This window comes from Benincasa hispida, chromosome 12 (assembly GCF_027475165.1).
Source record: "Benincasa hispida cultivar pf3 chromosome 12, pf3_genome.v1.1, whole genome shotgun sequence".
In the NCBI taxonomy this organism is placed as follows: Eukaryota; Viridiplantae; Streptophyta; class Magnoliopsida; order Cucurbitales; family Cucurbitaceae; genus Benincasa; species Benincasa hispida.
Window position 1 is genome coordinate 63,982,235 of NC_143489.1, and position 18,964 is coordinate 64,001,198.

Consider the following 18,964-nt stretch of genomic DNA (forward strand, 5'->3'; position numbering starts at 1 on the left):
GATTTTTTTTTCCTATCAATAGATAAATCTTAGTTGTGACTTGAATTCCATGACTCGGCCACTTGCCAAACTATATATATATATATACACGATGTAATTTTTATTGTATTTGGGGAATGCTATTTTGAAGTATTTTTATTTATAATAAAATGATGGATAAAGTATCATTTTAGTTTATGTATTTTGAGTTTTATTTCTTTTGCTCAATTACTTTAATTGTTTAATTTAGTACATATACTTTCAATAAATCTTTTATTTAGGTATCATTTTTGTTTTTGATTTTTCAAAATTAAGCCGATTTTTCTTCCCATTTATTACAATGATTTCATCTTTTTTAAATACAATACTTAAATTCTTATCCAAATTCCAAGAATACAAACGAGTTTTTAGAAGCTACTTTTCTTAGTTTTCAAATGTTAGCTTGGTTTTTTAAACAATTGGGAAAAAGAATATATCAAAGAAAGAAATTTGGAGGTGGAAGTAGTGTTTATAAGCTTAATTTTTGAAAACAAAAAATCAAATGCCAAATGGTTACCACTGGAGCCATAGTCTTTCAAAAGTTGATTTTTATTGGAATGAGTTCAATAATAATAATTAATTTTCATACAAGAAAAGGCACTATGTAAATGTACTTTAAAAAATTTGTAAAAGGGAATGCTCATATAGGCTGAACTTTTTGAGGAAAAGGTCACAAAAAGCAAACTATGCATAGAGTTATAGAATAGATTTAAGTTTATTAAATGTACTGGGATTAAAATTTGACAATATATAGAAAGTCCGCAGACATAAATAGAACAAAATTCAAAGTGTGAGATCAATATGACACTTGAGAACTTTTTAGGTTGTGTTGAGGGTGAAAGTGTCAATTAGACACTTTAAAGGAACTTTTTAGGTTGTGTTGAGAGAGTCAAAGTGTTACTTTTTAGGAACTTCTATAACTTCTTTGTGTTAAAGTAACACTTACAAGCATTTAGTAACTTTATAGATTTCAAAGTGAGAGTTTTGAGATTTTTAATATGTTCCGAGAGTCAAATTGTTACGTAAGCATGATTATAGGACCTTATAAAGTATCCTTAAGTTTGTGGGAAAAAAGTTTATCTAACTTTTTGCCTTAACTCCTACAGGATTAAAATTTATTCATTTGATTGAACGATGAATAATCATTGGATTAAGCTTAGAGATGATTCTCAAGAGAGTTAATTGTGCACTTTGAAGGAGCTTTGTAGATTTAAAGGGCATCTAGAAGGAACTAGGACACGTTCGTAGCTTGGAGGGAGGAGATGTATATGTTCTAATTCTTTTCTAGATTATCTTGAGACCTGATTGTGCACTTTAAAGAAACATTGTTCTTTGCTTATATGCTTTTAGGACTATCGAATGACAGGTTTACTCTCGAGGGAGGGGTTTACTTCGACAGTTTCTAATTTGTTGCTATTTTGTAGGTTTAAATGGTGTTTTGGTGGAACTAGAACACGTTCATAGTTTTGGGGGGGGTGTTACTTTGTAAGTTTAAAAGGCATTTGTTTAAGTTTGGCGTTTATATATTTGTTTAAGTGGATTTACAACATGCTCATAGCATGCGGGAGGGGTTCACGTCTTAATTATAAATATTTTTATCACTTTTTAGACAATAAAATGGTTATTTGTCGTGTCCATGTTTTAATTATGAACATTGACGACATATTTGTAACTTGAGAGGGGGATCATTCATCATAACCATTTAAAAATTTTGTTTAAGTTTTTGTCTGATTGTTAAGATCTTTATGTGCATTTTTCTTTGTTGATTTTAAGAAATATAATAATACTTTTTTTTCCTATTTAATGTTGTGCGCATAAATTCTTAAATATCATTTTTTTGGAGATTGCTAGAAGAATTTTAGATGATTACTTAATTTGGTTTAGTGTCTCACTTATATGGGCTTAGGGTAATTTGGCTTAGGGAAGATTGAACTTTTTCTGTATTAGGAGATTTGTAAGAAGCTAGAAATGCTCAAATTTATTGTGTACACTCTTTTTTGTTCTTAGAATTTTATAGCCTATGAATATTAGTCTTATTTTCAACATATAAGCTTATTTTTGTTATATTTGTCCCCAATTGATATGTTTGAAGATTAATTTTTTTTTTTGTGCATAATTAGGCATCGAGAAAATAAAATTTGGTTATTTAACTGTTACAAATTATATATAAAATTATAAACAACTTTTGCCGACGAAAATAAATGTTGGCAAAAATCTGTGTATTGAACCAAAAAAATTTGTTCTTTAGAAATATGCCTTTACCAACGCAAAGTGTATTTCGTCAGGAAAACACATATGCCGACGCAATATATTGTGTTGGAAAAAGATGTGTTGTCATAATCTCTGCCAATGTTTTAGGACTTTGCCCGACGTTTTTTTGAGTGGGGAAAGGTGAAAAGTTTAGTTGTATGACACATTCGTAGCACCCTCATCATACATCAGATCCAAAAGTGATGCATATCAAAAGAAAGAGTTATTTACAGGATGAGCAACAGGGAGGTTCATATATAAAAGAAATCAATCAAAGAGACTAGAGAAAAGTCTTCCAGTTAAGTGCAATCAAATAAGCATCATAATAACTATTAAAAAGACGTGATTTTTTAAACTAGAGGCCTGCCAATGTAATGATATATTAAAAAGAGATGATAATGTCAGTGATAACCAATGATAACTATAAGTGATAATCTTAAAGTTTATTCCATTTGATGAAAGTCTACTAGTGATAGCCACTCACAAAAGTTATTGGTGATAGTTGATAAACATTGGTAGAAGTTATCGGTTATAGCCATATATTAGTAATATGACTTAGGTACAACATTAAATGAAATAATGTTAATGATATTATGATATGCACAACAAGAATTCAAGGCTTTAATGTCTGTTTTTAGTGTTATTAAAGCCCTTTAATGTCAGTTGTCTTTGAAAAGGGTGTACAATGTCAGTTCAAAACCGACATTAAAGACAACCGACATTAAAGAACTTTAATAACACTATCTTTAACGTCAGTTGTCAACCGACATTAAAGCCCTTTAATATCGATTTTAAAGCCCAAAATTATTGTCCATTTTTTCAATTATTATCTTTTTTTGTAAATACCATATCTGTTTTTTTTCAATTATTGTCCGTGTATTCAATATAATTATTTTCAATCCATTTTTAATGTCGGTCAAAAAGTTAAAAGCGACCTGTCTCTTAAACCAAGGTAATCAACCTGTCCATGTACAAAATAAATTCTTAATTGCTTTCACAAATTCATAATAATAAGTCACAAAAGAGGAATTGAATGATAATTTAACTCTAAAACCAAGGTAATCAACAAATTATCAAAACTCAAAGGGTTACATAGCAAAGTTAAAATTTGGTTAGATCCAAAAACCTTTTATTGGTGTATCAAAAAAGAGTGAGAACTTACTTTTAAACTATAAAATACAAACTAAAATTTTTAAATACACCCCCCCCCCCCCCCCCCACTAAAAAAAAAATAACAAAAACAAAAACAAAACAAAAGTGCACACACACTTGTTGCCATTATATAGTGTTTTCCAAATAGTCTTTCAATTGCTCCTTCGTTATGTTCTCTCCACCATCCACCATAGATTTGATCCAAATTGAAAGCATGACTTCCTACTTGCACAGAAAACTAGGCAAACATATAATAAGAATTCAATAACCCCACACAAAAAATTTATGAAATTCAAGCTAGGGATCTATGCAAAGACAACATGGGAATTTATGATTTCGTGTCTTCATGGGAATTTGCAAGGAAGGCCAAGATATCATGTTCTAATATAAACAACCACACAGAAGCTCAAATCACATAATAAAAATCCAAAATATGCCAAAACATAAACATAAGCATACAAAAGAGGAAAGAAGGAAATTAGCAGCTCCAACTAAAAGTTTTATATTATCCATATAACTAAAAGGTAAAAAGCCCCCTAAAACATCATCAAAACATCAAGCAACTAAAAAGCACACCAAACGGATACAAGACTTCAATCAAATGAAACCACAAAAAACATCTCAACTAAAAGATGCTATAGAGGGTCAATCCTAGATTATCCAAACAAGATTCCAAGGAAGAATTAGATTCAAATTGACGAAGAAGCACAATAAAGGGTTAAACAAGAGATAACAAAAGATTCGACAATGATAATGAAGAATTAACCTAACCCACAATGCATGACTAACCCACAAACTATCATAGTCCAACCAGATTTATTTAGACAAATAATGCATAAATATAAACTACCAAAGGATGCCTAAGATGTTCTACTATCATAAACTACTCAATTGAAGTCATAAACAACTAAGCTATGACTACCATAACTGCAGGATAGTCATATCTTCCAACACTAAATCTAATCCAAAGTTTAGAACAAACAGACTTTTAAGATAAACATCTTATAAATATTACCTTGTACTTTTTAGTAATGTTGTTATGAAGTCCCTTTTATGTTAGATGCACCTTCTCCACTTGTCAACCTTCTTAAAACATGTCCAATGAAATCTTCTATCCTCCTTCCAAATCCTTAAGAATCAAAATTTAGCCTTACACATCAAACTTGAACCTAACAAAGTGAAAAACTTCACTCAAAGTCATTTCATTATTGCTCAAGTGAGTTAGCTCCCAAATTCTAATTCGACTAGTTTCTAAACGAACCTTACTCTAAAATAGTTTTGTATTCACTCGCAAAGGCTAAGAAGAGACTATTTTGAAAAGGAAAAAAAAAGAGTCGCCTTGTCAAGAAAGAAGAAAGAAAAAAAAAAGATAAGAAAACAAGTAACCTATCTTCTATATGGTTCAATCACCACAATATTGCTCCTTTCTCTTGTATATCATGTTCAAGTGAAAAAAAGTGTAACAATAATTAGTAACCTATCTATTATCCAGATAATTTTGATCATAAATGGAATTGATCCTCATAGATTTAGCTAGTTTATCCAGTTGCAGTTTAACGCTCAAAGCATAAGAATATTATATTTGTGAAACCCGGATTTCTATTTTCCTTACTTAAGCAAGTGATAAAATGAATTAACTAAGTAAAAGTTAAATCCTATGTTAAAGGGAAGGAATTTCTAAGTGTTAATTAGATTTTTCTTGAATAATTTAGGTTGAGCTTTAATTGGTAAAATTGTAATGAAATTTGTATAATAAGTAGGTTGATGAAAAAGCTAGTATGAAATGGTGAAGAAGGAGTGTTGATTTAAAAACGAAAATATGGAAATTGAGTTTGGGTAATTTGGGAAAAATTGGCTAAGTATGGAATTCATGTGAAATGCGTTATGGCTGAAGAAAAGATTGAGGAACTGAGAAAAATATGGAAACTTATTTTGGGAAAATCTGGAAAAAACGTGTAGAAGTTGCACGGAGAACATTGTTATTCACAGTAGCTAACAACAAGGTTAGCGAGATTGGAGAGAAAATGGGAGAGAGTGAGATTGGAGAGAATGAGATTTTGGAGAGAAAATAGGAGAGAGCGAGATTGAAGAGAAAATGGGAAAGAACGAGATGGAGAGAGCAAGACCAGCGAGAAAGCGGGAGAGAGCGAGATTGAAGAGAGCGACACCAGCGAGAGTGGAGAGAGCGAGAGTAGCCTGTGCCTGCAGCAACGCCTCATCCAGTGCTGCTTTCGAACGCCTCACCTACGCGATCGAAGGGCCTCGCCTATGCATTGAATGGTCGGGCAAGCATTTATGCGATGAATTTGGCTGCGTTCTTGTGGATTATGCATTGAAAACCCTAAATTGAACACATACGAAGGGTGAGGTCATAAGGGTAATGTCAGCCAAACCATGTGTCTTCTTAAGAGAAATTCTTAAGGGCTAAGGAATTGTGGTGGATGCATATGAAGAAGACACTTTGGGCCAAGATGATGCAAGCTTGCGTTGATAAGGGGAGAGGTAAACATTTGGCCATACAGCCAAGTAGGTGGTGTCAACACCGGGGGAAGTTTGGACGCCTATAAATGGAGCCTTTGGAACTTCATTTTCAAATCACAAAATCAGAAATTTCGTAAAAGAGAGGGAGAGCAGTGAGGGTTGAGAAGAATGCATCAATTTTAGACGAGGAGATCTCCCAATCTACTTGTGCGTTTGGAGTGATTCTAAAGCCATCTGAAAGTTCTAGAAGTCTAGTTTCCAGAGTAGGGCTTCCAGGGGAAAAAAATGTAAAGGAACCGGGCTGGAGATTGAGAAGAAGACAGAAGGGTCAGACTGTCGGATCAGTCTGGACCAGTCTTGAAGATTTTGTGATTCCAGCCAAACCACGAGGATTTCTGAGCTGAAAGTTTTGGGTAAGCTTCCTGAGACATTTTAGAATACGTTTGTAGAAGTAAGTATTTTCAAATAAGGTTTGAAACTATGAGTAATCTAAGTTCTAAGTTGAATCAGGATTCTAGGGGGTGAAAAGGAGCCCGAGGAGCTACTAGAGTGAAAAGCTCCTAAGAAATCAAGGTGAGTGGCTAAAATGTTTTGACTAAAACATTTTACTTAAACTGTTTGATTACAACGTGTTACAAAAAGCATGTTTTAAAGAAAGAATATTCTCATGCCTACTAGTTTTATGAAGTGATTTCCAAGCAAGTTTTGAATTATGTTTTGAACGCATGCATGTGTGATAAATTGTTGAAAAACTATTTATATGTGTTGATTTTATCCAGCATGCGTTACCATTTTTAAAGCCATGTTTTATATTTATATACTTTAAATGCTTTAAAGAGAAAAATCGTTTATGACTAGTTTTACTAAAATGCGATACCGATGGACATTTGAGAAGGTATCCGCCCAACTAGATACTGAAGGACATTTGAGAAGGTATCTATTAGTACTGAAGGACGTTTGAGAAGGAATCCTAGTAGCTCGATACTGAAGGACATTGAGAAGGTATTTGAGCAGAAGTACCTAATGTGTGAGGGTACTTAGTATGACCACAAGTAGATAGAGTCAGAGATTGAGCAAAAGGGTTCTCTCTGGACTAGCAGTTGGTGTTGGGATTGTTTTATCCACAGTAGTGTACGTTGGATTGAGAAATGATTTTACTATTTTATGATTAAAACAGCTTATATGTTTTACGCTTGAAAAATATTTATGCTGCAGTACAAGTACTGTAAAAGTTTATGTTTCGATTCAAACTCTTTACTAAAATTATGCATGAGAATTTACTATGTTTTCTCGGTCACTCACTGGGCGAAAGCTCACCCCGTTTTCAAATGTTTTGTCCACCCCCCCCCCCTCCACAGGTAGTAGTCAAATCCTCTGAAGATAGCTCAGTATCTGCTCTGCCACTAAAGAACTAAAAGACTTGTAACCGTTTGCTAGGTGGTTACTGTTAATATTATACACATGTTACTATTGTTCATATAGGGACTAGTGTTTGTAGGTTTTGGGGGCTAGTAAATCTAGTGTTATAATGACTCTAAACATATTATGTTCTAAGTTAATAAATTATGGGCCTAAAGACGTCCCATTGCATATAATTTATATTTGGTATCAGAGTTATTCCACAAGAGTTTTTAGGCAGTAAGTGTCAGCCCAAGGGTTGATAACTGCTACAGTCACACCCTTCTCTAGGCTAAGAGGGTAGTCTGGGGCGGGGTGTGACAATATTTTTCACAAAGGGACTTGAGTAAACAACAAAGTACTTTATTGAGTTGGTTTTAGTAACTCACTTCTTTCCCAAGCCCAGAAGAATAGAAATTGTAAGCATAACAAAGTACCTTCTTGATCTGAGACGTATGCATCCCATCTGATGCAGCACAACGACTCTCTCATGGTTGTGTTCCATGCTTAATTATGACATCCCATTCTTCCTCAAGTATATTGAAAAGTGTTAAAACAGTAACTATTTAGAGTGAAACTGACATTTTATCTTACTTTTATCTCTCAACAAAATTGTAAGCATCCTATATATAAAACATCTAAAAGAGAGAGATAAAAAAAGAGAGAAATCAATGAGTTAGATGAATTTATCTATAATATTTTTTCCTTTCTACTTCTCAAGAAATCCCAACTCTTCTCGTGGACGTAGGCACCTCTTGCCAAACCACGTCTAGTTCTCTTCCTTCTTTGTACAAAATAATTTCATTTTTCCTTAGCATTCAAACATAAGATAGAATCACCAACAAACAAATCAATTATGATCTCAACATCTTCTTTTCATTTAATAGGAAATTACACACAATATTAATAATACTTTAAAATGTAATGAGGGTGATAAAACATCAATCTGAAAGAGGCCAAAAGAACTACTGAAAAGATGGAAGCCTAAAAAATAGTTTTAAAAAAACGAGTGGTTTTTGTATTTATGGTTTCTATGGAGCTACATTAATTCCTCCCATTAAAAGAAAAAAGTATCCCATGTAAAAATTTTATGGAAAGAGAACTCCCAAGAGATGATTGTAACTGTAGTCTGGAAAAAAAAAACACTAGTAAAGAATCGTAACAAAAAAAAATGTTGTGAGGTATGCTAGATTAGGCCCAGGAACATGAGTCAAAATAATATTCATAATATGAAACGAGCAACAGAAGCAAGATTAGAATAATAGAGCCTTCTTCAACCTCAGCCGTTAAATTGGGATAACCTGTTTGACGTCATGACGTGTTAAAAACCTATTTATGAAATCAATAAAAAAAAAAAAAGAAAACATAAAGAGTAGGAAGCAAATAAACGACCTTTAAGCCTAATCCATATGCGCATCATCAAAGGTTGAAGATTCGAACCTTCATTTGAACTATACTCAGGTTGACAAATTGCAATGTCGAAAAAATGGTACAACTTATACATTCTAAAAACTATATTAAAAAATGACTCACGAATCATACCAAATTCATCCAACAGAACACCAGAAAAGTTAAACACAAAGACGTCCAAATCCCACCAACCACAAAAACACACCAACAGTCATAAAAACATTGTACTCCAACCACAATAATCACCATATAATTAGCCAAATTCTTCAAAGGAAAAAAACGGTCTCAACTTAGTTGAGGGTATTAATTTCTCCCCTATGTTGAGACTCATTTCACCAAATACAGAGCAAGAAAAGGAAAATTGAAACTATATTCCATAGTCCATACAAGCATACAATAACACAACATCAAAATTCTCGCTACACACAACGAAAAGGCACAACCCAACTCAATATTTTCACTCCAAATAGGCCACAGAAACCAATCAAAGACACCCAACAAAGATCCAAACAGAATCCATTTCAGTAAATTCCCCAAAAACCTCCCAGCAACAAAGATTGAAAACATCAAAGAACCCCCAACTCAAAACGAAAGAAGAGAAAGAAAAAGAGGGTACAACTGTAACAGAGACATTGAATGGAAGAATGAACTACAGAAAAGGTAAGGGAAAAGGGAACCCTAGAAAATGAGTTGCAGAAATTCACCTTTAGGAAGAGGAAAGAGAAAAGTGGATCACCCAATTTTCTCGAACTGAACAAACAAAGAGATGAAAAATAAGAAGAAGATAGACCGGATGGATTAGCGAGTCTCTGGAGCGAAGTAAAGCGATCAAACGACACAGGTTAATCGAGTGGATGTTTCTGGAAAAGCGTCGTCGCTACCTCCAAAACCTGTTAGTTGGATTGTGGGTTTCGCATGGAAGGATGAAAGGAGTCGCGTTTTAGAAGGGTTTCGCTGGGTTGTGAGTGAGTGGAACTCTTGGAATAAAAGGAAAAAGAAAATGGAGGGGGGAAGAAAATGGTCGGTTTAGGTATACCTACAATGTCGGTTTAAAACGGACATTAAAGATCCACTTTTTTTTAAAAAAAAAAAAAAAAAAAAAAAACTGACATTATACATTCAGTTTCACTTTTTCCAACCGAGATTAAAGCCCAAAATTCTTGTAGTGATAATTTATGTAGATATCAGTGATAGTCACCTATGGACCTTTCATTGATAGACTTCTATCACTTTTAGTTTTAAATGTTAATATTTGAAAGTTGATAGTTTCCTTTCGAAGTTGATATCTACTTATAAAAGACTATCATTTGATAGTCACTGATAGCCTTTGAAGTTAATGTTTCAAGGTTAATTTCAATTGATGAAGTGTATCAATTATAGCTACTAATAACAAATAGAAAATTGAAAGCTAATATTTCAAGTGTTAATATTGCAAGGTTGAATTAATATTTTTCAAATTTAAAGTATCACTGATAGCAGCTATTAGTGATAGCAACTAATAATAGCTATTAGTGGCTATCATTGATACCTGCTATTAGTGATAGATTTCAATTTGAGCAAATTGGTAGAAGAAACGTGCGAAATGGTGGGTTGCGCATGAGTTTTTAGTCTTTTATCAATATGACTATCATCGATAGTTTCTATCAGTCATATTTGAACCTAATTTTGTGTCATATCCTTAATATGTTTATTCTTGTGCTACATCTTTTATTATTTTGAGTCTGATTGTTATTTATGCAACCAACCTTTTCTTTTATGATGACCGGAAAGATCTCGGTCTTTATTTGATTCTTTCCAAAATTTACGAATACGACAACTAATTTTGGCATCCTAGTTCAAACACACTAAAGGGGTGTTTAGTATGTGATAGAAGTAGAGAGTTGAGTTAAGTTGGTAATTATTATCTGGAGAGTTAAATTGTCTGTATTTGTTGTGCAGAGTTAAGTTGAGTTGGTAATTATTATCTGGGTTTGTTGTGCAGAGTTGAGTTGAGTTAGAAAATATATTGATTTTTAAGGTTAGTTTTGAGGGGATAAAAAGGGGAATTTTGAGGGGGTAAAAAAGGGTTTTAATAACACATAGGTTTTCTTTATGGATTTAACAAATATGGTAATAAATACCCATCCAACTCAACTCAACTCAACTCATACCCATTTATCAAACACCCCCTAATAAATTTTGTATATTACACAGTATTCGAAAGTGACTACAGTAATTACAAATACTTCTTTGTCTTATTACATATATGTACTTCATGATTTTTTACCCAAATGTAGTGGCGGTATGAAATTCAAAATTTGATCAGTTATAAAAAGCATTTGTTTGCTTTATGAAGAACAGTAAGTTGGATTCATTTTCATTTTCACACATGACTTCCACCATCTTCTTTGTCAGCCTTGGGAACTTTTCTCCTCTTGCAGATGCAGTCGCGATTTTCATTAATCGCCTCGGACCGTTCCCGTCACTACGTCGCTGCACTGCATATTTTGGTCCCATTTTTCGTCAACTATTCTATCCATGAAGATATGAGCAGTTCAAGGATTTAATCTCCCATCTTTCCGTAGTTTTTTGCGACGAGCAACTGAAAATGATTATCCTTCAATGACCATTCATATGAAAAAAAAAATCAGAAGTTACAATCACCTGTTCCTTGTATTTCAAAATTTAAGTTACTATTATTACAACCAGGGTATTGATTAAACCAAGTAGGAGTGTATATGTTTGAATAAATTGATTAAACTTGTCTACTTTTTCACAGTTTGTGCTGCTATAACCTATTCACAAGTTCTCCTTTGCATCCAAAGAGATTATTGTTTCTAAACAGATAAAAGGTTTATTTGCTTACATCACTAATATTCATTTCTTTTTTCCCAAATGAAGCGTCTATTTGGATTAACGTTCCAACCTGTTTGATGACGTTTCTGTTTCTTGTTTTTTCTTTTTTTATAAAACTTAGAAATTAACAGAGTATGTTTGAAAACAAAAAAAATTACAATTCTTCCTCTATTTGTTCTTGATTTCGTTAATTTCATGCATAATTATATGCTACTCTAATATGTTTCTCATATATGACCGCAACGAAGTATTCATTCGGTAGAAAAAATTGCATATGAGTTATTAATTATTAAGAGTTTAGCTACAACTTTCATAGAGAAATTATAAAAGATAGTCTTTCCTCAAGTTTTCACTTTTCAAAACTTATACAGCTTTTTGAAAACTCGAAACTAATTTTTTCGGTACAATTTTAGAATTATTCGAATTGACAGATGTTGTACATAGCGTCTCGCATGATTTCAGAATCCATAATTAGCTTGAATGATTGTTTAATTTTAGCAGCATAAGAGTTGACTTAAAAATATTTACTTTATAGCAAAAAATTTCAAAAGTATAAATCATTTTTGAAACTTTTTGCTATAAAGTATAGATATTATTGGGTTTTTTCTATTTATAAGAATTTCTCTTTGGTATAGTTTAAACTAGATTATAATGTTTGGTAAATAAATACAAAACTAGATATAATAGCTAAAATAGAGTTATAAATATCTTTTTTTGTTTAATTTTAAATTTTAAGTAACCGTCTTTCCGGGTAGCAGCTTCACACGACACCTAGGAAGCTGAGCAGTTATCAGAAAGTAAACCCTCCTCCTCTGCCTCTGAGTCTCAAACTCGGACACGGTAGCTCGCTTTAATGACTTCTCTTCCAGTGCCCTAGCCAAGCTGAAACTCGAACGGACTCAATCGGAGCGGGAGCAAGAGCACCTGTGCTATCGCCGAACATTCTTAGAATGATTTATTTTATTTGTTACAGATTAATTTTTGAATATTAAGGAAAATAGATTTATTTTTTAAAAAATCAATATAGTATACTTTTCTTAATTTGATGCATTCCGCTCATGAAAATTAGCAAAGATTTGATTAGGTGTGAAATAGATAGATGCATAAAATAATCTTATTTTTAAAGTACAAAATTGAAATTAAATATTCATTAAATCTCTTTCCGATTTTAGGAAAATCGGAAAGCTAATAGAATATTGCTATTAAAATTGGTGTACAATTAACATGTTTTTAATCAAATCTGTTTTAAAAAATGTCAAAAATGTTAAGATTTTTTATATCAATTCTATCTCTCACAGTAATCCCAAACGCAGGCTAAGTGGGGTAAAATACTTGACGGATTGATTTGATTTAAGCCTAGGATTGAAATTAAAATTGGATGGGACTATCTAGCTTGAATTGGAAACCTTGGTAAGATTTTGTTTCAATCTTAACGTGTTTTATCTTTCATCTACTTTTCTTATTTAGTCTACTCCCCTTATTTTATTTATTTATTTATTACAACTATTATTCTAACTTTGAGAAACTTTAATCTTTCATTTAATTACCATAATTAATCTTCCATATGATGCATTGTCATGCTATAAATTATACCATAAGATTGTTCCATTATATATTAGTTCATCTATGTTTCAATATTATTTGAATTAGATCATTTAAGACATAATAACGAAAAAAAAAACACTTTTATTTTATATTTGAGATAAAGAATAGGAGAAAATATGGATGGAAAAACAGGCTTGTTGAATTGAGTAATTGCAAGGGTATTGGTTGAGTTTCCTATATATTGGGTTAAAAAAGAAAATTAATATAAGATATAGAATTTTATATTATAGAAAGCTAAAAAGAATATGAATGCTTTATTAACAAAATTTCATAAAAAAATAAAAAACCACCATAAAAAAATATTTAAGCAATACAATGCAATTTTGGAAAAATGTCATGGATGAGCCAATGTGCCATGAACTTGTAAGTCTTTTGTGTCAAATGGACTCCATCCCAACTAATATGTTCATTAGGATTTGGGCAAACTTGTACTCCAGGTAGACCACACATTTGCATGAGGTTAAAGTTGTAATCTCCTCCAACCCCACAACATGATTTTTGCAAAGAACCTTCATCAAATCCTATTCATATATAACAGTAGGTAGAAGCATTAAAAATTTGAGAAGTGTTTTAATCTTTTGTAAGTTAAGAAGATGATATAAGAGTAAGGAGAAAAAATTACCTAGAACAAAAGCATGACGAATAATCCATAAAAATGCATGGTAATAGTCACCATATACGATAATAGTATGTGGATTCTCTTTTTTTAGTACTTCAATAGTTTGCTTGATTTGATCATTATGATAGCTTGCCAAACTATTCAAATCCTTTAAACAATGGAATTCATCGTAAGCAGATGTGTCATTAGTTTGGAATCCAGTGAGATAGATGGGGAAGCATCCAATTGGGAAGTTTCCAGGAACAATAACTCGAGTAGCACCATAGCTTATAACTTTCTACAAATATTACAAACAAAAGAAATGTAAGTAAATAAACTTCTCATTCATATGAGTAACAAAAAAAAGATATGATCTATTGTAGACAAAAATTTACCTCAAGAGCAGTTTTTATGGTTTGAACAACATTTGGCACCATGTCTTTTGCCTCTTGAATAGTTTTGCCTTGGAATAGTGCGTAGTTATAGTCATTACCACCAATCTCACCCACCAAGAACAATGCACTCCTTAATTTCTCATTGCAATCTACACAACATATAAACATGAAATTGTCAATATCAAAATGTAAAATGTAGAAAATACTAAAACAAAGTGAGTATATGTAGAAAACTAAAGTAGAAGGGCAATTAATTACCTCTTTGATTGTGACAAAGAGAGTTGAAATGAGAGAACATCCAATCAAGTTGATGATTGAGAGAAGAGTTAGTAACTAGAGATAAAATTTTCTTCGTAGAAAGATAATCAGAAGGCAAAGCTGTAGAACCGGCCACCGCAAAGTTGACTCCATGACTCATCAAGGCATCTTTATTCAAATAAGGACTCACCAAAGGAAGTCCAGCATCTAAAGCTACATATAAATTTGACCATTAGATATTGTTATTTTTAGATATGAATTATCTTGGAGCTATAAAACGGATTAGTGAAAGAAAAATTAGAATATATAAGGTTAAAAATAATGGTTACCAAAGAAATCAAGCATAAGTAGACCGTTGGAGCATCGACCGGTGGGAATGTTGAAGAATGATTGGCCATAAGGAAGATGAGAAAATGGAGTGTTAGGATTTTCACGAATGAGATTTCCAGTGTCGGAGATTGAGTCACCGAGTTGATGTATAGCGTCGAACATGCAAGCTTTCAGTGGATGAGCTTTGGATGAACCAAAAACAAAAAGAAGAAGAAAGAAAAGAGAGAGAAATTTTGGTTAAAGCTGCCATTAGTGAAAGCTTTGTGTGTGACAAATTAGGGAAGTGGTGAAGGGTGAAACAATGAATGATTATTTATAGGTTCAGTTTTTTCTTCCCAATGCTTTTGGGGTTTTGATTCAAATTTGTTTCCTAATCCTTCGAGGATGTGGTGGAATTTCCAAGTTTCCAAATATTTATTATTAAAAAGTTAAAAAGTGTATTTTTTAAAAAAAAAATAAAATTTAAAGCTTATTCATAGATATTATTCTAAATTATAAAATATTAAATGATTAATGCTTGAGTTTATCTATCTGAGTTTATAACTTTAGTTGTTAACAATATTTTTTAGACGATTTTTTTTTTTTTATCATTTTTCGATCCGGTTTTATTTGAATAGATAAAATCTTTATTCCAATATAATTAAATCTAAAATTTTACTTTGGATCATTGATAAATTAATAGATCTACTCGATTTAGTCAAATTATATTTGTGTAGACATATTTGCAAAAGAAAATAAAATAAACTTTTGTAGATATAAATAGATTTGAATTTTCTTTTTATGTATTATCATTGAACATAGGAGATAGATAAAATAAAATACAAAACTCAATATCTTTTCGGATATATACCAAAAGAATAACAAATTTAAAAAAGAGAAGCATTTACATTAAATGAAAATTAAATATGAAACTAAAATTATCTTTTTAAGATAAGATAATGATGAAACTAATATTTATATTATTTCAAAATTAATAAATTAGTTGAAATAAAATTATTGTTTTTCCAAACCCTAAAAGAATCTGAAAATTCAAAACTTTAATTTTTGGAAACGGATTTAGAAAAAAAAAATTGAACTTATAAATAACTTTGTGGCCATTATTTTCTTATAATTTTATAATTCATATCTATTTTAAAATTTTGTGGCATCTCTATTATTTTTTTAATCAATTTTTTAATAATTTGCAATGGTATTTTTCTATTTTCAAACAAAAATATTGTTTCTTCAATAAAGATTAAAAACCCTAAAATATTACCATTTTCCTTGCAATAAATTTGAAAACTAAATGCATTAAATGACTCAATTTGTAGAGGGACTTATTATTAAAAAATATATATTTTTGAAGATTTAGAAAATGTGAAAATCAACTATATAGCATTCATTATACTTTCATGTGTAGAAATAACAAACCGCGAAATTCTCTTGAAATATAGCAAATTGCGTGATACACATGTGGATTGGTTTTTCGTTAATCATAAAATACCTTCACAAGTCTTTTTAATTCCAATGTAATTAATTCTGCATCTTTCTTAATTACATTGTAATTAGTTTATCAAATTTATAATGAGAAGATTTTCTTTGAGATTTTCACCGGAAACTAAGTGCCTCTTTCCGTGCGGAAAATCTGATATAAATTTAGTGATTTAATTTAAAAATAATTGAAATTTGTATCTCAACAATCTTCTATCTTCAACAAATATTTTAAATTTTTCTAAATCATTTATGACTTCTTATATTTATATTATACTTTCTCTTAATCCTAACTAAATCATCTATTTTTAAATTTTTTTTAATAATTATCTTAATTTGAATTTTCAAATATCATATTATATTAATTTTCCTAATTGACTTTTTATATTTATATTAGATTTTCGGTTAATCATAACTAAATCATACATTTTTGGATTGTTTTTATGATTATCTTTATTATAATTAATCATCTCATTTTTATTAATTAGTAGAATAGCAAAACAAAAACTTCATCAAATTTATAGTAAATGCACTCTCACTCATTCCACTTTCTTTAACCCTAAAATGCCCTAATCTGATTTTCAGTTCACTATATTTAATTTTGCCCTTTGCAGATTTTTTTAGCATGAATATTGATTTTCTCCTAAATTATCTCCCTACACTTTTTGAATTTTAAAAATTGAATGTAATTTTTTAAAACATATCAAATATTTTATCTATTTTTCAATTTTCAACTTTTTTTGCTGATTCTATTTTTTGTTCTCAATAGACAACAAGTCTAGTTTGGAGGCTTGACTTAATCGATCAAATCCACCGGTTCATAGATCAAAGGCTCGGCTTAATAGACTATCGACAAGAGTTCAAGTTGCAAAGTCTTTTCTACAAGAGTTCAAGTTGCAAAGTCTCTTCTACGTGAAAAGGTAGGCCAAGCATATGGAGGGTGTTGGTATTAACAAGTTTGCCTTAGAGATCTTAAACCCACCTTGACAGATTCGATCAAGGAAGGATGTACAATTTGTACATTGAAAATAAGGATGTACAATCATTGAATATTGTTTGTTTCTCTTCTGTTTATGAGATCTCCATAATTGACATCAATACCACATCATAATTGATTAGTAATTTCACTTGATGATTCTTAATTGAGATTTTCATACTCCAATCTAAATCGATTTCTTTTTTATGAATGCAATTATTTAGATTAAGTCTTTTTCAGTCCAGCCCTCATTTTCTAAAATGATATACATAATTTTTGGTAAGTTCAAGAGCAATTTTAATGGTTTGGTTAATTGATTTTCAATGGCAGTGTATTTATTTAAGGTATTTATTGGATGTAGTTTGGAGACTAATTAGAGTGCATTTTAAAGTATTTATTTGATGTAATTTGGAGACTAATTAGAGTATATTTATAGATCACGTATCATTCCCATTCGAAGTATCGCAAAAAACTTTCACAATACTATAAAAGCCTCATCCAAATTATAGTGTAACTAATTTTTTCCTTTTATTACAAATCTTTACTTTCTCCTAAAATATCTCCCATATTTTAAATAATAAAATCATATAGTTTTTTTTTTTTCAAATATCATTTTCTTTATTTGTTTTAATTTTTTAAATCTTTTTTCAATTTGATTTATGTTTTCGCGTTTTGATTTTTTGATTACTTTGAAAAATTTATACAATCAAATATGCGAGATGTATATAATAGATCTACTTGATTTAATCAAATTATATTTGTGTAGATATATTTGATAAAAAAAATAAACTAAACTTTTATAGATGTAAATAAATTTGGATTTTCTTTTTTATATATTATCATTTAACATAGGAGATGGATAAAATAAAATACAAAACTCAATATCCTTTTGGATAAATAAAAAAGGAATAACAAATTTAAAAAAGAAAAGCATTTACATTAAATGAAAATTAAATATGAAACTAAAATTATATTTTTAAGATAAGATAATGACCAACATAATTTTTATATTTTTTTCAAAGTTAATAAATTAGTTTAAATAAAATTATTGTTTTTCCAAAACCTAATGGGATGTTTGTTTCAAGGGTTGGATAAATTAGTTTAAATATCTCCCCTGTTTTAAGTCGTAGGTTTTTTTTCAAATATCATTTTCTTTATTTTTCATTTTTTAAATCTTTTTTCAACTTAATTTATGTCTTTGCATTTTGATTTTTTTATTACTTTGAAAAATTTATACAATCAAATATGCGAGATATATACATATAAAATAGATCTACTTGATTTAGTCAAATTATATTTGTGTAGACATATTTGTCAAAAAAATAATAATAATAATAAACTTTTGTAGATGTAAATAGATTTGAATTTTCTTTTTATATATTATCATTTAACATAGGAGATGGATAAAATAAAATACAAAACTCAATATATTTTTGGATATATAAAAAAGAAAAGCATTTATATTAAATGAAAATTAAATATGAAACTAAAATTATCTTTTTAAGATAAGATAATGACCAACCTAATTTTTATATTATTTCAAAGATAATAAATTAGTTTAAATGAAAATTTTTGTTTGCTTCAAGGGTTGAGATTAGATGGGTTATACATCTTAAGCCCAACCTTTGTTTGGACATGGATTCAGGAAGTCTGGCTTCCTACGTCCTTTTCCCATGGGTATTCAAATCCATGGGTTATCATCCCCTCATTTTTTTTAATTTAATCTAGGGAATACGTCGACCAACCTCTGGATACCACCTTCGGTGACCACGAGGCCAACTCTGATCG

General features: G+C 30.5%; 1 pseudogene; it reads right to left on the bottom strand.

Annotated features, from left to right (window-relative positions):
• Positions 1–13,452: 13,452 nt before the first annotated feature.
• LOC120067576 (GDSL esterase/lipase At5g03980-like) lies at positions 13,453–14,980 on the bottom strand (annotated as a pseudogene).
• Positions 14,981–18,964: the final 3,984 nt, after the last annotated feature.